Raw genomic sequence first — 9,228 nt, forward strand, 5'->3', positions numbered from 1 at the left:
TGCTGGAGGGGGTTTTCTTCGGCACTCTCTGGAGTATTATTATCTCCCGTGCTGGAATCGCCGTATTTCTTTTGGCGGGATTTTGAGCGGCGCCGCTGACGCCCGCGCTTAGGCTATTTCTTGGAGGGGTCATCCTCCGCTGTTCCATCGCCATCTCCTTCTTTTGGGGTGTCCACCATGTATATGTCATATGACGAGGTGACTTTCCAGGGCCCGATAGGCGCTGGTTCTTCATCGTCTCCTGCATCGGCGTCCATACCATCGATGTCTTCGGAGTCGAAGTCGAGCATGTCGGTTAAATCGTCGATAGTGGCTACAAAGTGGGTGGTGGGTGGGCTTTGAATTTCTTCATCGTCCGTATCCCAACCTTGCTGACCATAGTCCGGCCAGGGCTCTCCTGATAAAGAGAGAGACTTTAGTGTCTTCAGAATATCACCGAAAGGCGAGTAATGAAAGATGTCCGCAGCAGTAAACTCCATGATCGGCGCCCGATCGGATTCAATCGGCAGGGGCGCGAGGGATTCGGAGTTCGGAGAGGAGTCCGGCTACTTGGAGTCATGGGTTTCGCGGAGTGCGGGGCTGGTGTTCGGCTCGATCACCGTTGGGATCGCAGCCCTCGAGGCGGTGTCCAACCACCCATCCTCGATCGGCGCAGTTGGCTCCGAATTAAGGGTCGAAGCCGATGCGGGTGCGGCCTCGAGGGCACTGTTCGGCGGCAGAGCGAGATCATGCTCGTCGTGACAGTGCGGCGCGCTCGGCAGTGGCTCGAATCCGTCGAAGATCAAGTCCCCGTGGATGTCAGCCGTGTAATTTAAACTTCCAAATCTGACTTGACGGCCAGGGGCGTAGCTTTCGATCTGCTCCAGATGGCCAAGTGAATTGGCCCGTAGTGCGAAGCCGCCGAAGACGAAGATCTGCCGGGGAGGAAGGTCTCACCAAGGACTGCATCGCTATTGATGATCGTAGGGGCCATCGAGCCTGACGGCGACGACACAAAGGAACTCTCAATGAAAGCACCAATGTCGGTGTCAAAACCGACGGATCTCGGGTAGGGGGTCCCGAACTGTGCGTCTAGGCCGGATGGTAACAGGAGGCAAGGGACACGAAGTTTTACCCAGGTTCGGGCCCTCTCGATGGAGGTAAAACCCTACGTCCTGCTTGATTAATATTGATGATATGGGTAGTACAGGAGTAGATCTACCACGAGATCGGAGAGGCTAAACCCTAGAAGCTAGCCTATGGTATGATTGTTGTTGTGTATGTTGTCCTACGGACTAAAACCCTCCGATTTATATAGACACCGGAGAGGGTTAGGGTTACACAAAGTCGGTTACAATGGTAGGAGATCTGCATATCCGTATCGCCAAGCTTGCCTTCCACGCCAAGGAAAGTCCCTTCCGGACACGGGACGAAGTCTTCAATCTTGTATCTTCATAGTCCAGGAGTCCGGCTGAAGGTATAGTCCGGCCATCCAGACACCCCCTAATCCAGGACTCCCTCAGTGCCCTACCGCCCTAGGCGCGCCCCCTACCTTTTGGTCCACCTGGCAGCCCTCCAGTGCCCATATTTTGCTATATGAAGGGATTTGACCTGAAAAAATCAGGAGGAAGCCTTCGGGACAAAGCACGACCGTCTCGAGGTGGAACCTGGGAAGAAGCAATCTAGGGCTCCGGCGGAGCTGTTCTGCCGGGGAAACTTCCCTCCCGGAGGGGGAAATCATCGTAATCGTCATCACCATCGGTCCTCTCAACGAGAGGGAGTCAATCTCCATCAATATCTTCACCAGCACCTTCTCCTCTCAAACCCTAGTTCATCTCTTGTATCAGATCTTTGTCTCAAAACCTTAGATTGGTACATGTGGGTTGCTAGCAGTGTCGATTACTTCTTGTAGTTGATGTTAGTTGGTTTATTTGGTGGAAGATCATATGTTCATATCCTTAATGATAATTAATACTCCTCTGATTATGAACATGAATATGCTTTGTGAGTAGTTATGTTTGTTCCCGAGGACATGGGAGAAGTCTTGTTATATGTAATCATGTGAATTTGGTATTCGCTCGATATTTTGATGAGATGTATGTTATCTCTCCTCTAATGGTGTTATGTGAACGTCGACTACATGACACTTCACCATGATTTGGGCCCAGGGGAAGGCATTGGAAAGTAATAAGTAGATGATGGGTTTCTAGAGTGACAGAAGCTTAAACCCTAGTTTATGTGTTGCTTCATAAGGGGCTGATTTGGATCCACATGTTTAATGCTATGGTTAGATTTATCTTAATTCTTCTTTCGTAGATGCGGATGCTTGCGAGAGGGGTAATCATAAGTGGGAGGCTTGTCCAAGTAAGGACAACACCCAAGCACCAATCCACCCACATATCAAATTATCAAAGTAACGAACATGAATCATATGAGCATGATGAAAACTAGCTTGACAATAATTCCCATGTGTCCTCGGGAGCGCTTTACTTTACATAAGGGTTCGTCCAGGCTTGTCCTTTCCTACAAAAAGGATTGGGCCACCTTGTTGTACCTTAGTTACTTTTGTAACTTTCTACCCATTACGATTTTATTATCACAAAACTATCTGTTACCAGTAATTTCAGTGGTTGAAGAGATTACCTTGTTCAAATCCTCTTGTCATTTCCTTCTGCTCCTCGTTGGGTATGATACTCTTACTTATCGGAAGGACTACGATAGATCCCCTATACATGTGGGTCATCAAGACTCTTTTCTGGCGCCGTTGCCGGGGAGTGAACCGCCTTTGGTGAGTGGAATGTGGTAAGGAAACATTTATATTATGTGCTGAAATTTATTGTCACTTGTCACTATGGAAAATCATCCTTTGAGGGGCTTGTTCGGAGTATCTTCACCCCGACCTGAAGATAAAAGAGTTGCTCCTCAACCTACTGAACCTACTGAAAATATTTATTATGAAATTCTTTCGGGTATGATAGAGAAACAGCTAGATAATCCTTATGCCGGAGACGGAACATTACATCTTGATATGCATCTAATCTATGTGGATGAAGTTTGTCGATTATCTAAGCTTGCAGGTTTGCCCGAGGATGAAGTCAAGAAGGTCTCCCTTTATCTTTGAAGGAGAAGGCATTGACATGGTATAGGCTATGCGATGATATTGGGACTTGGAACTACAATCGATTGAAATTGGAATTTCATCAGAAGTTTTATCCTATGCATCTAGTTCATCGTGATCAGAATTACATTTATAATTTTTGGCCCTGTGAAGGAGAAAGTACGGCTCAAGCTTGGGGAGGCTTAAGTCAATGTTATATTCATGACCCAGTCATGAGCTCTCAAGAGAAATTATTATTCATAAATTTTATGCTCGGCTTTCTCGTAATGATCAATCCATGCTCGATACTTCTTGTACTGGTTTTTTTATGAAGAAGACTATTGAATTCAAATGGGATTTATTGGAAAGAATTAAATGCAACTCTGAAGATTGGGAACTCAGCGAAGGTAAGGAGTCAGATATAAACCTTAAGTTTGATTGTGTTAAATCTTTTATGGATGCCGATGCTTTTTGTGAATTTGCACTAAATATGGACTTGACTCTGAGTGGTAGCTTCTTTTTGTGAATAATTTGCTACTTATGTTGATCTCCCTAAGGAGAAGTAGTTTAAATATCATCCTCCCATTAAAGTAAAAGTAGTAGATCCTATTAATGTTGAAGAAGAAACTATTACTTATAATGTTGATCCTGTTGTTCCTACTACTTATATTGAAAGACCACCTTTCCCTGTTAGGATAAAGAATCATGCTAAAGCTTCAATTGTGGTTTGTAAGAGTCATACTAGAACACCTACACCCCCTAAACAAATTATAGTTGAACCTAGTATTGCTATGGTTAAAGATCTCTAGGTCGATAATATTGAAGGTCATGTAATTTATTTCTGTGATGAAGCTGCTAGAATTTCTAGACCTGATACTAAAGATAAACATCAACCTGCTGTTGGCATGCCTGTTGTTTCTGTTAAAATAGAAGATCATTGTTATATGGCTTATGTGATATGGGTGCTAGTGTGAGCGCAATTCCTTTTACTTTATATCAAGAAATTATGAATGATATTGCACCTGCTGAGATAGAAGATATTCATGTTACTATTAATTAGCTTGCTAATAGAGATACTATATCACCAATTGGGATTGTTAGAGATGTTGAAGTCTTGTGTGGGAAAATAAAATATCCTACTCATTTTCTTCTTCTTGGTTCCCCACAAGATGACTTTTGTCCCATTATATTTGGTATACCTTTCTTGAACATTGTCAATGCTAAGATAGGCTATGAGAAATAAACTTTTACTATAAGTTTTGGGTATGAGTCTCATGATTTTAATTTCTCTAAATTTCATAGAAAACCCCATGATAAAGAATTGAGTAGTAAGGATTAAATTATTGGTCTTTCTTCTATTGATGTACCTCCTATAGATCCTCTCGAACAATATCTGCTAGACCATGAAAATGATATGTTCGTGAATGAAAGGAAGGAATTAGATGAAATATTCTTTAACCAAATGCCTGTTTTGAAACATAATTTGCCTGTTGAAATCATTGGATATCCTCCTCCACCTATGGGTGATCCCGTGTTTGAGCTTAAACAATTACATGATACTTTGAAATATGCTTATCTTGATGAAAATAAGATATATCCTCTTATTATTAGTGCTAACCTTTCAGAGTATGAAGAAAGGAGATTATTGAAAAGTCTGAAGAAGCACTGTGCCGCTATTGGATATACTCTTGATGATCTTAAGGGCATTAGTCCCACGCTATGTCAGCACAAATTAATATGGAGCCTAATGCTAGGCCAGTTGTTGATCACCAACGACGGTTGAACCCAAAAATGAAAGAAGTGGTAAGAAATGAAATACTAAAGCTTTTGGAGGCATGTATAATTTATCCTATTGCTGATAGTAGGTGGGTAAGTACCGTTCATTGTGTCCCTAAGAAGGGAGGTATTATTGTTTTTCCTAACGATAAGAATGAATTGATTCCACAAAGAATTGTTACATGTTATAGAATGGTAATTGATTTTCGCAAATTAAACAAAGCTACTAGAAAAGATCATTACCATCTATCTTTTATTGATCAAATGCTAGAAAGACTATCCAAACATACACACTTCTGCTTTCTAGATGGTTATTCTCATTTTTCTCAAATACCTGTGTCAAAAGAGGATCAAGAAAAACCCACTTTTACTTGCCCTTTTGGTACTTTTGCTTATAACGTATGCCTTTTGGTTTATGCAATGCACCTGCTACCTTTCAAACGTGTAATACTACTATATTCTCGGACTTTTATGAGAAGATTGTTGAGGGTTTGGATGATTTCTCCGTTTACGAAACTTCTTTTAATAATTGCTTAAGAAACCTTGATCAAGTTTTGCAGAGATGTGAAGAAACTAATCTTGTCTTGAATTGGGAGAAGTGCCACTTTATGGTTAATGAAGGTATTGTATTGGGACATAAAATCTCCTAAAGAGGTATTGAAATTGATAAAGCTAAAGTAGATGCTGTTGAAAAAATGACGTGTCCTAAAGATATCAAAGGTATAAGAAGTTTCCTTGGTCATGTTGGTTTCTATAGGAGGTTTATTAAAGGCTTCTCTAAAATTTCTAGGCCTCTCACTAATCTCTTGCAAAAAGATGTTCCTTTTGTTTTTTGATGATGATTGTGTAGAAGCATTTGAAATACTTAAGAAAGCCTTGAGTTTTACAGCTATTATTCAACCACCTGATTGGAATTTACCCTTTGAAATTATGTGTGATGCTAGTGATTATGTTGTTGGTGTTGCTCTAGGACAAAGAGTTGATAAGAAGTTGAATGTTATTCATCGTGATAGTAAAACTCTAGACAGTGCCCACAGAAATTATGCTACTACTCAAAAGGAATTTTTAGCAGTTGTTTTTGCTTGTGATAAGTTCCGATCTTATATTGTTGATTCTAAAGTAATTGTTCACACCGATCATGCTGCTATGAAATATCTTATGGAAAAGAAGGATGCTAAACCTAGACTATTAGATGGGTTCTCTTGCCACAAGAATTTATTTGCATATTATTGATAGAAAGGGTGCTCAGAACCCTGTAGCAGATAACTTGTCTAGGTTGGAGAATGTTCTTGATGACCCACTACCTATTGATGACAGTTCTCCTGATGAGCAATTAGCTGTCATAAATGCTTCTCGTAATGCTCCATGGTATGTTGATTATGCCAATTACATTGTTGCTAAATTTATACCACCTAGTTTCACATACCAGCAAAATAAAAGGTTTTTCTATGATTTAAGACATTACTTTTGGGATGACCCACACCTTTATAAAGTAGTAGATGGTGTTATTAGAGGTTGTGTACCTGAGAATGAACAGGAACAGATCCTATGCAAGTGTCATTCTGAGGCTTACGGAGGACACCATGCTGGAGATAGAATTGCACACAAGGTATTACAATCTGATTTTTATTTGCCTACTCTCTTCAAGGATGCTCGTAAGTATGTCTTGTCTTGGGATGAATGTCAAAGAATTGGTAATATTAGTAGATGTGAGGAAATGCCTACGAATTATTCTCTTGTTATTGAACCATTCGATGTTTGGGGCTTCAATTATATGGGACCTTTTCCTTCCTCTAATGGGTATAAACATATTTTAGTTGTTGTTGAATATGTTACTAAGTGGGTAGAAGCTATTCCAACTAGTACTAGATACGTCTACAATGTATCTATAATTTATGAAGTATTCATGCCAATATATTATCATACTTGATACTAATTGTGCATCCAAACATCCCTTAACCCAGTTTTAACATGAGAGTCCGCCATACCTACCTATGGATTGAGTAAGATCCTTCAACTAAATTGTCATCGATGCAAGCAATAAAAAATGCTCTCTAAATATGTATGATCTATTAATGTGAAGAAAATAATCTTTATACGAACTTGTGATATGAAAGAAATAAAAGCGATGGACTGCATAATGAAGTTATTTATCACAAGCGGCAATATAAAGTGACGTTCTTTTGCATTAACATTTTGTGTATCCAACCATAAAAGCGCATGGCAATGTCAGCTTCCCTCTGCGAAGGGCCTATCTTTTACTTTTATCTTCTACTTCTATACAAGAGTCATGGTGATCTTCACCTTTCCTTTTTACACTTTTCCAATTTGGCAAGCACTATGTGTTGGAGAAAGATCCAGATATATATATATATATATATCCACTTGGATGTAGGTTATCATAAAGTATTATTGTTGACATTACCTTTGAGGTAAAAGTTTGGGAGGCGAAACTGTAAGCCCCAATCTTTCTCTATGTCCGGTTGAATCTTTGAACCCATAAGTATCGCGTGAGTGTTAGCAATTGTGAAAGACTAAAAGATGGTTGCGTATGTGGACTTTCTATACAAAAGATCTTACATTGACTCATTCCGATGTTATGATAAATTGCAATTGCTTCAATGAGTGAGATCATAGTTAGTTAGTTTCCAATGAAGGTTTTGATTCATACTTTACCTTGTGAACAAAATGTTACTTTGGCATAAGAAATTATATGACAATATATGTTGATGTTCTAAAGATGATCATGATGCCCTCATGTCCGTATTTTATTTTATCGACACCTCTATCTCTAAACATGTGGACATATTTCTTGATTTCGGCTTTCGCTTGAGGACAAGCGAGGTCTAAGCTTGGGGGAGTTGATACGTCCATTTTGCATCATGCTTTTATATTGATATTTATTGCATTATGGGATGTTATTACATATTTTGGTATAGTACTTATGCCTTTTCTCTCTTATTTTACAAGGTATACATGAAGAGGGAGAATGCCGACAGCTAGAATTCTGGACACAAAAAGGAGAAAATCAGAGAGACCTATTCGCAACTCCAAAAGTCCTGAAAATTTATGGAGAATTATTTTGGAATATATATAAAATATTGGGTGAAGAAAGCACAAGAGGGGGCTGGTACGTCTCCGCCATATCTACTTTTCCAAAAACTTTTGCCCTTGTTTTGGACTCTAACTTGCATGATTTGAATGCAACTAACCCGGACTGACGCTGTTTTCAGCAGAATTGCCATGGTGTTATTTTTGTGCAGAAATAAAAGTTCTCGGAATGACCTGAAAATCAACGGAGAATTATTTTGGAATATATAAAAAATACTAGACGAAAGATCCACGTCAGGGGGCCCACACCCTGTCCACGAGGGTGGGGGTGCACCCTACCCCCTGGGCGCGCCCCCTGCCTCGTGGGCCCCCTGATGCTCCACCAACCTCAACCTTGACTCCATATATTCACTTTCAGGGAGAAAAATATCAGAGAGAAGGATTCATCGTGTTTTACGATATGGAGCCGCCGCCAAGCCCTAAATTCTCTTGGGAGGGCTGATCTGGAGTCCGTTCGGGGCTCCGGAGAGGGGAATCCGTTGCCATCGTCATCATCAACCTTCCTCCATCACCCATTTCATGATGCTCACCACCGTGCGTGAGTAATTCCATCGTAGCCTTGCTGGATAGTGATGGATTGGATGAGATTTATCATGTAATCGAGTTAGATTTGTTAGGGTTTGATCCCTAGTATCCACTATGTTATGAGATTGATGTTGCTATGACTTTGCTATGCTTAATGCTTGTCACTAGGGCCCGAGTGCCATGATTTCAGATCTGAACCTATTATGATTTCATCAATATATGAGGGTTCTTGATCCTATCTTGCAAGTCTATAGTCACCTATTATGTGTTATGATCCGTTAACCCCGAAATGACAATAATCGGGATACTTACCGGTGATGACCGTAGTTTGAGGAGTTCATATATTCACCATGTGTTAATGCTTTGGTCCGGTACTCTATTAAAAGGAGGACTTAATATCCCTTAGTTCCCAATAGGACCCCGCTGCCACGGGAGGGTAGGACAAAAGATGTCATGCAAGTTCTTTTCCATAAGCACATATGACTATATTCGGAATACATGCCTACATTACATTGATGAACTGGAGCTAGTTCTGTGTCACCCTAGGTTATGACTGTTACATAATCGATCGCATCCCGCATAATTCTCCATCACCGATCCAATGCCTACGAGCATTTACTATATTGTTCTTCGCTTATTTACTTTTCTGCTGCTACTGTTACAATCAATACAAAATCCAAAAATATTACTTTTGCTATCGTTACCATTTGCTATCGTTACCACTACTATCATATTACTTT

The sequence above is a fragment of the Triticum urartu genome, chromosome 3A (assembly GCF_056163025.1).
Source record: "Triticum urartu cultivar PI428250 chromosome 3A, HENAU_Tu73, whole genome shotgun sequence".
Taxonomy (NCBI): domain Eukaryota; kingdom Viridiplantae; phylum Streptophyta; class Magnoliopsida; order Poales; family Poaceae; genus Triticum; species Triticum urartu.